Here is a 13,298-nt window from a genome sequence, read left to right on the forward strand (position 1 = left end):
GCACCCATCCTCTGCTCAGGGCTATTGCCTCGCTCCTGGAGGAGAAGCCTGGGGGCCTGCGACTGCCTGCACAAGGGCTGCATCCTTTCTGGGGACCCTGCCCCCTCAGCCAAACGGTCAGTGATGGCTTCAGGTGGGTAATGACGGTTTCTGAGAAAACTGCACCCTCTCCAGCTGCGCTGGTTATCTCAGTTAAGTGTGAGCATCTCACAGAGCAGAGCTGACTCGGTCCTCTCTGATCACTGGGCCATTCTCCTCAGCCTCCATGTCCCAAATCCTGACAGGACAGAGGCATGGGAGATAAGGGAGCCCCAAAGTTACAGCTCCTAATGGGGAGGGAGGGAGGCTCTCCATGGACTAAGGAGCCTTCAGACCAACACTCAAGGCCTGGCCAGAAAGCAGAGCTCAGAACGACACTGCTCTGTCATGGGGATCCCAGAGGAAAGGCCGAGGACTGCCAGAGAGCAGGGCCCAGAGCACAGCTGGCGTGGGCTTATCTGCACGGAGAGAAGGGACCGCCTGTGCCCAAGCACAGTAGGACTGTCACGTGGGCAAAGGCCCCTGGGGCCGATACCTGTGTGATGGTGCTGCCCCACAACACAGAGGCCACCACAGCTCTCGCCACGGAACCTCACGCCTGAGTCCCAAAAGTGGGCATCTTTTCCAACTCTGCCCACGCCTTTCTGGATGAGCCAGCTGGGAAGGGCTGCTCCTACTGTCTTCCCCACATCCCACTATTCCCCACCCCTCTACTCACCTTCCATGCTCTCAGTATCCTTGCACCTCAGAGTGCAGGACAGAGGTGATGTGGCCCTACCAGTGGGGAGGACACTCCCCTGGGTGCTTCTCCTGCACCACCATGGGAAACCACAAGCTGTAACAGTCCTACAGCTAAATTCTTCTCTTGGGGACGGGACATGCACAGTGAGAGCTTGTAGGGGCCTCAGGTGTATGAGGAGAAAGGCTTCTATTGAACCATCCTCCCCCAGTGCCTCAGCCTTCCCCTAACAGTCACCTCATCAGGCCTGCCGTCAGCGAGAGATGCTGCACTTGTCCTAGCCTGCTTATGCGGGGCCCGATGGTGGGCGGACACAGGGCCTTGCCTCCACTCTCCACCCAGAGGTCTGGGCACTGCCCCCGGGAGGTGCCTGAGATGCAGAGTCCCAGCTGTGGAAACAAGAAGGTGCCCCTAGGAGGAGACCAGGAAAGGCAGCTACAGACTTTGGCCTCTTGGGAATGGCAAGCTCCAGGCTGTGGGGAGCAGCACTGGTTCTCACGCCACGTCTACACTCCACTCACCTTGTGAGGCTGACTTCCCAGACTCTGGGTGGCCTGCACGGAAGCACAGCTGCCCCAAGCATGGAGGTGCAGGAGGGCAGCACTGGCCACCACCAGCCACTTCAACCCAGCTACAGCCATGGACAGGCCTCATGCAGAGGCAGAGATGGCCGCAGGAAGCCAGCGATGAATCCAGCTCAGTGCTCTCCATCCTGGTCCTCTGACCAAGGCAGAATGGCTAGAGGTAGCGGTCTTGTTGGTCCAGCTCCCCGTCGTCCGAAGGCTGCTGGGGTCCTGGTGGGCCATGGAGGCAGTGCAAGGGTGATCTGTTCCTTTCCTCACTTGGGCTCCTGTGAGAAGGCACTAATCCTCACAGGTACCTCAGCCCACCAATGACAGCCATTGAAGCTGGTAAAACATGAGCTTGCTGTGCCGTCTTGCTGTTCCCATTCATACAGTGACTGGTTAATAAAAGAAAAAAGGGAGTGTTAATGTCAGTCATATTAGCCAGAAGGCACCACCTGTTCTAAAACATCATCAAATTCCTGACAGGCTGTTCCATTTTTTGATCATTTGTTTATGAACTCATCTTATTTTTATTTATTTATTTTAATTTTTTTTAAAATATATTTTTATTGATTTCAGAGAGGAAGGAAGAAGGAGAGAGAGTCCAAAACATCAATGATGAGAGAGAATCATCAATCAGCTGCCTCCTGCACGCCCCCCACTGGGGATCAAGCCCACAACCCGGGCATGTGCCCTTGACCAGAATCGAACCCGGGACCCCTCAGTCCGCAGGTCGACGCTCCATCCACCGAGCCAAACCAGCTAGGGCAACTCATCTTATTTTTAAAAATATATTTTTATTGATTTCAGAGAGGAAGGGAGAGGAAGAGATAGAAATACCAATGATGAGAGAGAATCATTGGTCAGCTGCTTCCCACACGCCCACACTGGGGATGTGCCCCAACCGGAAATCAAACTGTGACCTCCTGGCCCATAGGTCAATGCTCAACCACCGAGCCACGCCAGCCAGGTATGAACTCATTTTAGAGTAAAAGGAACCCTGAACAATGAGAAAACTGGACAAGAAATGATACTTTTTTTTTAGTCCCTGGACACCAGTGCAGAACAGTGATTCCCCAAGAGAAGGGAAACCGTGAGACTGAGCCCTATGACTGTACCAGCTACGGCCGAGGTGGTTTCCAGGCTACAGTGTAAGGAGGGAAAACTCAGACTCAGCCATCTCCTGGAAGGAGAGTTAGGAGGTCAGGGAGGCCCAGGTAGCTAGAATGCATGAGGCAGAGTGTTAGGGGATGGGGATGCACAGACAACAGAGCTCCAGGATCTGCAGAGAGTCCCTTGAGTCTTCGGCTGAGGACAGGTCTGTACCTGTGTGAGAGAAACTACGGAGGAGGCCCAGGCAAGAATCCCTGGAAATGAGCAGACAGAATAATCCCCAGAGCTCATAGCGCGATGGGAATATTTTGTGTTCCCCAGCCATGTGGAAAGTCCTCTAATTCACAGGATATTGGGTGGAATCCTTAGAAGGGCATCCTCCTTCACAATGGGGCTCAATTAGCCACAGACCAAAGGCAGCTCTGCACCTACCCTAACACAGCTCAGAACCAACTGATGCCAAGGAACTGAACTGCACGCCAGACCAAGATTCACACTATTTGAAGAAATATAACAAAACCCAGCAACCAACAACATAAATTCACAATATTCAGTATCCCATAAGGTCTATCAGGGCTCAGCCAGGCTACAGAAATCACATGGTATTTTAAACAACGGAAGTTAATACAAAGAATTATTAGCTATTTATAGGGAATTAACTAAAAGGGAACAAAAGAAAATTGTACAGAATACCCTAGGGCAGTGGTCGGCAAACTCACTAGTCAACAGAGCCAAATATCAACAGTACAACGATTGAAATTTCTTTTGAGAGCCAAATTTTTTAAACTTAAGCTATATAGGTAGGTACATTGTTATTAACTTAATTAGGGTACTCCTAAGGCTTAGGAAGAGCCACACTCAAGGGGCCAAAGAGCCGCATGTGGCTCGCGAGCCACAGTTTGCCGACCACGGCCGTAGGGTGAAGAGAGGTACCCAAGAGAAGGATTCCAACCTGGGAGATGGTGGTCACAGCCCACTGGATGGAAATTCAATAGACTCTCTAGACCAGGGGTAGGCAAACTTTTTGACTCGAGGGCCACAATGGGTTCTTAAACTGGACCGGAGGCCGGAACAAAAGCATGGACGGAGTGTTTGTGTGAACTAATATAAATTCAAAGTAAACATCATTACATAAAAGGGTACGGTCTTTTTTTTTTTTTTAGTTTTATTCATTTCAAACGGGCCAGGGCCGTAGTTTGCCCGCGGCTGCTCTAGACCAAGGCCAGGGGTAATGACCACCTGCTAGGATGCTAACACAATCAGCTGGGAAGCTGTCTGCAAAGAGTGCTAGGATGCCACCAGGCTGGAGGTGCTGATGACCTAACCAGAAAGCTACCAGGAGGCCTGCTGGGGTTCCCATGGAACTTGCCTGGCAGTGCCTGTCCCCTTCCAGATATATAAATAACCTCACCACCGGCATCTGTGAGAGTGCTGCTGAATTTGTAGCTGGGAAGCCACCAGAGAAAGTGCCATGGAAACTCACGGGAGGTGAGCACCCCTATGTGTCCAACATGTTAGTCCACATCACAGAACAGCAATAAGCAAAGCACACAGAACCAGGAAAAGAGGACTTCCCCTTCCAGCACCCTCCACTGGCAGATTATCACCAGGCTAGCTGACAAAGGAGGAGTGTTCCAGTATTACAAGCAAGCAATGAAGGGTGCAAAAAAGATAAAATATGAACCATGACTATAAGAAAAATCAATGAGCCCTAACCAACTTGGCTCAGTGGAGTGTCAGCCTGTGGACTGAGGGGTCCCAGGTTCGATTCCGGCCAAGGGCACATGCCTGGGTTTCGGGCTTGATCCCCAGTAGGGAGTGTGCAGGAGGCAGCCGATCAATGATTCTCTCTCATCACTGATGTTTCCATCTCTCTCTCCTTCTCCCTTCCTCTCTGAAATCAATAAAGAAATATATTTTTAAAAAATCAATGAATAGGAACTGACCTAAAAATAACAGAGATAGAGGAACCAGCAGACAAGGACAATAGAATAGATATTATATATATGCTTCATACATTAGGAAGGTAGAGCTTGATGAGATCATGGAAGGTATAACCCAAATCTCGGAACTTCTGCAGGTGAAATAAACAATATCTGAAATGAAAACATACACATTATCGGATTAACATAAGATAAACACTGAAAAAGAAAAGATCAGAGTTCAAAGACAGAAAATGAAGCTATTCAAATAAAGCACAGGGCGGGGGAGGGGAAAGCACCAGACATTATCAAGTAATCCAATGTGCATGATAGAGGCCCAGAAAAAGAAGAGCAATGGAGAGACAGAAATAACGTCTGAAAAAAATAAGAAAAAAAAATATCCGATAATAATAAACTCGGCGGGAAACCAAGATGGCGGCATAGGTAAACACCGGAGTTTGCTGCCTCGAACAACCACTTCAAAAATACAACTAAAAGACGGAACGGACATCGCCCAGAACCACAGGAAGGCTGGCTGAGGGGAAATTCTTCAACTAGAAGGAAAGAGAACAGCATACTGAGGCTCAGAGGAGGCGCAGTGCGGAAAATACAAAGGTGCGGAGGTGCGCGAGGAGCGGGCTGGTGGCTGAGGGCGCGGTTGTCGTTTTCAATTGGGAGGGAGGCTCAGGCTCTGAGCTCCAGTTCTGGGCGAGTCTCTAGGGACCCAGACTCAAATGGCAGAAGCGGGACTGTCTGGCATCGGTCGGAACGCGAGGGCAGCTTTCTCTCCGAGGTTTGCAGCGGTTGCTGGGACTCTGAGAGGCAGAGCCTCTGGGGACGGGACTGAGAGCAGCCATAACTGCTCCCTCCACCCGCCCTGTTGATCCCGTGCGACCCTACCTGCCCAAGCCCTGCATAGAGCCATTTGCCAGATAGCCTCAGGCAATGGCTAGATTAGCACCTCCCCAGAGGACAGAAGTTTTCCCACTGCAGACACAGCTGATTCTCACAGCCAGTTGGCCTGGAGGTCAAATCCCCCTAGTATTAACTACAACAATCAAGGCTTAACTACAACAAGACTGCGCACAAAGACCACTAGGAGGTGCACCAAGAAAGCATAAAAAATGCGGAGACAAAGAAACAGGACAAAATTGTCAATGGTGGATATTGAGTTCAGAACCACACTTTTAAGGTCTCTCAAGAACTGCCTAGAAGCCGCTGATAAACTTATTGAGATCTACAAGAAATCTAATGAGACCCTCGATGTTGTGATAAAGAACCAACTAGAAATTAAGCATACACAGACTGAAATAACGAATATTATACAGACTCCCAACAGCAGACCAGAGGAGCGCAAGAATCAAGGCAAAGATTTGAAATGCGAAGAAGCAAAAAACACCCAACAGGAAAAGCAAAATGAAAAAAGAATCCAAAAATACGAAGACAATGTAAGGAGCCTCTGGGACAGCTTCAAGCGTACCAACATCAGAATTATAGGGGTGCCAGAAGATGAGAGAGAGCAAGATACTGAAAACCTGTTTGAAGAAATAATGACAGAAAACTTCTCCTTCCTGGTGAAAGAAATAGACTTACAACTCCAGGAAGCGCAGCGAACCCCAAACAAAAGGAATCCAAAGAGGACCACACCAAGACACATCATAATTAAAATGCCAAGAGCAAAAGACAAAGAGAGAATCTTAAAAGCAGCAAGAGAAAGAAACCCAGTTACCTACAAGGGAGTACCCATACGACTGTCAGCTGATTTCTCAACAGAAACTTTGCAGGCCAGAAGGGAGTGGCAAGAAATATTCAAAGTGATGAATACCAAGAACCTACAACCAAGATTACGTTATCCAGCAAAGCTATCATTCAGAATTGAAGGTCAGATAAAGAGCTTCACAGATAAGGAAAAGCTAAAGGAGTTCATCACCACCAAACCATGATTATATGAAATGCTGAAAGGTATTCTTTAAGAAGAGGAAGAAGAAGAAAAAGGTAAAGATACAAATTATGAACAACAAATATGCATCTATCAACAAGTGAATCTAAGAATCAAGTGAATAAATAATCTGATGAACAGAATGAACTGTTGATTATAATAGAATCAGGGACATAGAAAGGGAATGGACTGACTATTCTTGGGGGGGAAAGGCGTGTGGGAGATACGGGAAGAGACTGGACAAAAATCATGCACCTATGGATGAGGACAGTGGGGGGGTAAGGGCAAAGGGTGGGGTGGGAACTGGGTGGAGGGGAGCTATGGGGGGAAAAAAAGAGGAACAAATGTAATCATCTGAACAATAAAGATTTAATAAAATAAAAACAAAACAAAACAAAAAAAATATCCTAGCCCTAGCTGGTTTGGCTCAGTGGATAGAGTGTCAGCCTGCGGACTTTTTTTTTTTTTTTTTTTTTTTTTTTTTTTTTTTTTTTTTTGAAAAAATACAATTTTTTATTGTTTGAACTCAAATCACCACCCAGCACTTTAAGCCTACCCTAAGTCGCACCTACAATAACGGTTATAGCACAAGCAAACTGCTAATTCAGCAGGTAAGCAAGTTAGACAGTGCCAGCAGACCCTCCCTCCCCCAAAGCAATGAGAAGACAACGTGCTAGAGAAGAGTTAAGTACGCCGTTACATGTTAAATAGTTAACACTACCCTTCCAACAAGCCACAAATGCTAGACCGGCAACTCAGTACAGTTAACTAACCACAGCCCTACGCAACTGCACTTTTAATTTTTGTAAAGAAAACCTTTTGCTTCATGCCCGTAATTAACATAAAATAAGTAAATTCTTTGTCTTTTTTTTATTTAGGAAAATAATCATGCTAAAAGCAAGTTGTACTTTATATAGATTTTCAAAGAAAAGATTGATTGTGCTTTTTGACTAAAAAAGATAGGATATCTTCCAACCTCATTGACTCAAATCTTGTGGAATATAGCACTTCTAAGCACTTCGATTCTGGTCAGGGGCATGTGCCTTGGTTGCGGGCACATCCCCAGTAGGGTGTGTGCAGGAGGCAGCTGATCGAAGTTTCTCTCTCATCGATGTTTCTAACTCTCTATCCCTCTCCCTTTCTCTCTGTAAAAAATCAATAAAATATATTGAAAGAAATATCCTAAATATGTTGGAAACTATACATTCACAGATCTAAGAGGATTAATAAAACTCAAGCAGAAAAAAACTCAAGAAATCAACACCAAGAGGGCGGAAGCAGGCTGAGAGAAGTCAATGGGGGGGAAAGGAGACATATGTAATACTTTCAACAATGAAGAATTTTTAAAAATATTAATAAATAAATAAATAAAGTCCTGGATGGTTTGGCTCAGTGGATAGAGCATCGGCTTACAGACTAGAGGGTCCCGAGTTCGATTCCAATCAAGGGCACATGCTCGGGTTAAGGACTCGATCCCCAGTAGGAGATGTGCAGGAGGCAGCCAATCAATGATTCTCTCTCATCATTGATGTTTTTCTATCTTCCTCTCCCTCTCCCTTCCTCTCTGAAATCAATAAAAATATTAAAAATAGCCCTAACTGGTTTGGCTCAATGGATGGAGCGTCAGCCTGCGGACTGAAGGGTCCCAGGTTCAAGTCCGGTCAAGGGCATGTACCTTGGTTGCGGTCACATCCCCAGTAGGGAGTGTGCAGGAGGCAGCTGATCGATGTTTCTCTCTCATCGATGTTTGTAACTCTCTATTCCTCTCCCTTCCTTTCTGTAAAAAAAATCAAATATAAAAAAACATATATATTAAAAATTAGTAAATAAATAAACTAAAAATTAAAAAATGCTGTGAAGTGGAAAAAAGAAAAAGAGCTCTAACAGGTTTGGCTCAGTGGATAGATCGTTGGCCTGTGGACTGAAAGGTCCCAGTTCGATTCCGGTCAAGGGCGTGTACCTTGGTTGCGGGCACATCCCCAGTAGGGGATGTGCAGGAGGCAGCTCATCAATGTTTCTCTCTCATTGATGTTTCTAACTCTCTATCCTTCTCCCTTCTTCTCTGTAAAAAATCAATAAAATATATTTTTTTAAAAAGAAATCAACACCAAGGCACATCATAATCAAGTTGTTGAAAACCAGTATTCAAAAAGAAATCCTAAAAGCAGCCAGGCTAAAAAAGCACATTATGTACAGATAAATAAGGATAAGAATGACAAGGGACTTCTACTTTAAGCCAGAGGACAAATGGAATGTCACCTTTGTTTTTTTAAATTTCATACTAGGGCTGTGCCACACTTATTGCCCTGGCTGGTGTGGCTCAGTTGCTGAATGTCGTCTCATGCATCAAAAGGTCAGGGTTCAATTCCCACTAAGGAATTCCCACGAAGGGCACCTGTCCAGGTTGCTGGTTCAGTCCCCAGTTGGGGTGGGCACAGGAGGAAACCAATCGATGCTTCTCTCTTACATTGATGTTTCTTTCTCTCTCTCTCCCTCTGTCTTCCTTTCTCCCTAAAATCAATAAAAACGTATTTTTTTAAAACCACAAATGAATAAACAAAACAGAACCACAGATACAGAGAACAAATTGGGGTTACCAGAGGGGAAGGGGGAAGAGGAAGGATTAAAAAGGTGAAGGTAGATAAGAGGTACAAAATTCCAGTTATAAAATAAAGAAGCCAAGGGGCCGAAACCGGTTTGGCTCAGTGGATAGAGCGTCGGCCTGCGAAGTAAGGTATAGCACCAGGACTATGTCAACAATATCGTAACAACTTTGTCCAGCGAGAGATGATTAGTAGATTGATTATGGCAATCACATCAGACTCACTATGCTGCACACCTGGAACTAATATAATATTGTGTACCAACTATACTTTAATATTTAAAAAATAAATAAGTAAATAAAGGCAAGGGACTTTCATTTTCTAATCTGGCATGTAAATAACTTGGAAGTTGTCACTGTCATCCTTACACTAAGAAAAAGGCTGAACAAACTGAAAACAACTCTTTTTAGATCCTTCAGAGAACTGAGGTCACAGGACAAGACACTACCCAAGCAACTGGAGAAAAAGACCGGCAGCTACAGAGTCACAGCTTACTGAAGCAGGCACCCAGGGCAGAACCTGGGGCAGGAAAAATCAAAGTATAATGGATGAATTGCTGGAGGCTCATGTGGACAAGTTTGAGAGTTAATACAATTTCAGGAGGGCCCATTAGGGGGACCCTCATACTTTTGTGAGTTTTGCCTCCAGGAGCCCCACCAGCTTCTCACAGTGGAGGTCAAAGGAAAACAAAACACCCTTGTGCTTCTGGCAGGGGGAAGGGAAAAGTAGCCATTCTGAGATATGCCCAGAGTATTCTGTTCTCGTTAAGGCCTGTCCTCAGGTAAACTGTTCCTTTGTTGTTGTTTTTTTAATCTATTTTTATTGATTTAAGAAAGGAAGGGAGAGGGAGAGAGATAGAAACATCAATGATGAGAGAGAATCATTGATCAGCTGCCTCCTACCCGCCCCCCACTCCAACCCGGGGATCGAGCCCGAAACCTGGGCATATGCCCTGACCGGGAATCAAACCATGACCTCCTGATTCATAGGTTGATGCTCAACCACTGAGCCATGCCAGCTGGGCTCAGATAAACTATTTTATCAGAGCTTAACTTATTCAGGTTTTCCCAGAACCTAATTAACTTGGGGAAAGGAAAATGCCCTACTCTATCCCCCTCTGCCTTCCTATTTTATATGAGAGGGGGGTAGGGGGGGAGGGAACCCAAACAGAAAAGCACTTGTGAAGGTCACAGTCTAGGGGTTCACTAAAAGACTAAGATCGAATCACAACTACAGAAAACTTCTCCTCCTTACCACATCAACAGGGCTCGCGTATAATAGGCAAATACTAATACAACTGATGAAACTGCACTATTCAGACCTTAAGAAATTTCTATGAAACCCTAAAGACAACAGAGGAGACAAAAACAAGGACACCAGAGGAAATATTAGCTCTGACATTTATAGCTATAGCAAACACAGCCCAGCTCCTAGATAAATATACAACCTCACACTAATGGCCTAACTTCCTGAGTTCCTTTGACCCAGTGCATCATGTCCAGCATTCAAAAAATTCCTAAGCATACTAGAAGAAAAAAACACAGCCCTAACTGGTTTGGCTCGGTGGATAGAGTGTTGGCCTGCGGACTGAAGGGTCCCAGGTTCGATTCCAGACAAGGGCATTTACCTTGGTTGCAGGCACATCCCCAGTAGGGGATTTGCAAGAGGCAGCTGATCAATGTTTCTCTGTCATCGATGTTTCTAACTCTCTATCCCCCTCCCTTCCTCTCTGTAAAAATCAATAAAATATATTTTAAAAAATGAAGAAGAAAACACAGACTTTGAAGAGGTAAGAGTAAGCATCAGATTCAGCCAGACTCAGAGATAGCAGATATGTTATAATTATCAAGCCAGGAATATAAAATAAGTATGATTAGTATGTTAAGAACTCTAGTGCAAAAATGTGGACAACATATAAGATCACATGGGTAACATAAGCAGACAGATGAAACTTTTTTTTAAATCTTCACTACCATAGTCGGCAAACTGCGGCTCGCAAGCCATATGTGGATCTTTGGCCCCTTGAGTGTGGTTCTTCCTAAGCCTTAGGAGTACCCTAATTAAGTTAATAACAATGTACCTACCTATATAGTTTAAGTTTAAAAAATTTGGCTCTCAAAAGAAATTTCAATCGTTGTACTGTTGATAGATATTTGGCTCTGTTGACTAATGAGTTTGCCAACCACTGCCCTAGGATATGTTTAGAGAGGGAGGGATGGAGGGAGAGAAAGAGACAGGGAGCGGGAGAGAGAAACATCAATGTGAGAAAGGAACATCGATTAGCTGCCTCCCATATGTGTTCTGACAGGGACTGAACCTGCAATCCAGGCATGAAATGACACTCAAACAACTGAGCCACACCAGCCAGGGCAAATAAAGACTTTCTTTCTTAAAAAAATTTTTTATTTATTTCTGAGAGGAATGGAGAGAAAGAAACATCAATGATGAAAGAGAATCATTGATGGGCTGCCTCCTGCACACCCCTTACTGGGGATCAAGCCCACAACCCGGGCATGTGCCCTTGACTGGAATTGAACCCAGGCCCCTTTCAGACTGCAGGCTGACACTCTATCCATTGAGCCAAACCGGCTAGGGCAAGACTTTCTTAAACAAACAAAAATTAAGAGAATTTAGTCACCAGTAGACTTACCTTGCAAAAAATGTTAAAAATTCTTCAGAATAAAAGAAAATGTTACAGGTCAGAAACAGATCTATACAAAGAAGGAATAAATGAAGGAAAATTTTTTTTTCTTAGTTGAACTAATAAGTTTGTTCAAAATAAAAATGGCAATGAGGGACTGGGTAAAAAAGGTGAAGGAATTAAGCAAAAAAAAAAGTAAAATCAATAATGGCAACAATGTATATGGTGACTGCAGGTTCTGTAGAAATGAAATGAATGATTGCAATGTCATAGGGATGGGAAGAATTGGGAAGACTGTCATAAAGTATTTGCACTACCCATAAAGTGGTGGAGTTTTAGTTGCAAGTGGACTTGGGAGTGAATTTTGGATAAAAATCAGAAAGAAAACGGAACAAAGAAAAGTGAGTAGAGCCTAAGAGATTTGTGGGACACAATTAAGCAGACCAATATACAGCTTGTGAAGTAAATGTATATTGCAAATTCAAGGGCAAACACTTTTCTAAAAATTAAAAATTTTTTTTTTTATTTATTTCAGAGAGGAAATGAGAGTGAGATAGAAACATCAATGATGAGAATCACTGATCTGCTGTCTCCTGCACACCCCACACTGGTGATCAAGCCCACAACCTGGGCATGTGCCCTGTCAGGAATCGAATCATAACCTCTTGGTTCATAGGCTGACACTCAACCACTGAGCCATGCTGGCCAGGCTTTAAAAGATTATTTTTTAAAGCATAATAATATGCTAAGGGAATGAAAAAATATAATCATAGAAAATGTTCAATTAAAGACAGAAAAAGATGGAGGACAAAACAAAAACAAATTAAAAAGGCAATTGATAGAAAACAGTAACAAATATGGAAGCTACTAATCCAATAGTATCAATAATAACTTTAAATGTCAATGGTGTAAGTACACCATTTAAAAGAGAGGTTGTCAGAGTGGATCAAAAAACAAGACCCAACTATACAATGTCTTCAAAAAACCCACTTTAAATATAGAAACACAGATAGATTAAAAGTAAAGGGATGGATAAATACATACCATGTTAACACTAATAAAATGAAAGCTGGGGTACCTTTATTAATATCAGACACAGCAGATTTCAGAGCAATGAAAATTATGAAAGATAAAGAAGGGCATTACATAATGATAAAGGGGTCAATTCTTCACCAAGAAATAATAATCCTTAATGTGTATATTCCTAACAACTCAACTTCAAAATACACAAGTCAAAAATTTGCAGAACTGCAAGGAAAGACAGATGAATCAATTATTATAGTTGCAGACTTCAACACCCCTTTTTCAGAAATGGACAGATCCAACAGACAGAAAATCAGTAAGGATGTGGTTAAACTCAACATCACCATCAATCAATTGGATAAAATAAACCTCTACAGACTACTTCATCCAACAACAGAATATGCATTCTTCTCCAGCTCATGTGGAACATTTACCAAAGTAAATCACATTCTGGGCCATTAAAAAATGCCTTTACAGGTAGAGAAACCAAGATGGCAGCATAGGTAAACACCGGAGATTGCTGCCTCACACAACCACTCCAAAAATACAACTAAAAGACTGAACTGTTAACGTAAAAAAACCATTGAAACCTGTAAAGAATTTTTGTGAGTTTATATGAGCCAAACTGTCGACATATGCCGGGAAGCAGAACCTCAACGAATTGAGATAGTGCTCCGGAGAATGGCAGGGTTACATCTGTATTTATACATGAA

The 13,298-nt window shown here is 44.0% G+C and overlaps 1 long non-coding RNA gene across 1 annotated transcript in view; it reads right to left on the reverse strand.

Moving 5' to 3' along the window:
• The window catches only part of LOC118656834, a 34,394-nt gene that overhangs the window by 1,541 nt on the left and 19,555 nt on the right, over window positions 1–13,298 (reverse strand). The window contains exon 2 of the long non-coding RNA XR_004967706.1: window positions 1,300–1,739. This is a non-coding gene — a long non-coding RNA (uncharacterized LOC118656834). The remainder of the gene's footprint in view (window positions 1–1,299; window positions 1,740–13,298) is intronic.

Source organism: Myotis myotis, unplaced genomic scaffold, assembly GCF_014108235.1.
Source record: "Myotis myotis isolate mMyoMyo1 unplaced genomic scaffold, mMyoMyo1.p scaffold_m19_p_5, whole genome shotgun sequence".
Classification (NCBI taxonomy): Eukaryota; Metazoa; Chordata; class Mammalia; order Chiroptera; family Vespertilionidae; genus Myotis; species Myotis myotis.